Here is a 274-nt window from a genome sequence, read left to right on the forward strand (position 1 = left end):
TATGGATAGTTTTTTGAGGAACCTCTACACTGTTTTCCAGAGTGGCTGCACCAGTTTACATTCCCACCAACAGTGTAGGAGGGTGCCCGTCTCTCCACACCCTCGCCAGCATCTATAGTCTCTTGATTTGTTCATTTTAGCTACTATTACTGGCGTGAGGTGGTATCTCAGTGTGGTTTGGATTTGTGTTTCCCTGATGATGAGTGATGTTGAGCATCGTTTCATGTGCCTGTAGGCCATCTGGATGTCCTCTTTGGAGAAGTGTCTATTCATG

Source organism: Suricata suricatta, chromosome 2, assembly GCF_006229205.1.
Source record: "Suricata suricatta isolate VVHF042 chromosome 2, meerkat_22Aug2017_6uvM2_HiC, whole genome shotgun sequence".
Taxonomy (NCBI): domain Eukaryota; kingdom Metazoa; phylum Chordata; class Mammalia; order Carnivora; family Herpestidae; genus Suricata; species Suricata suricatta.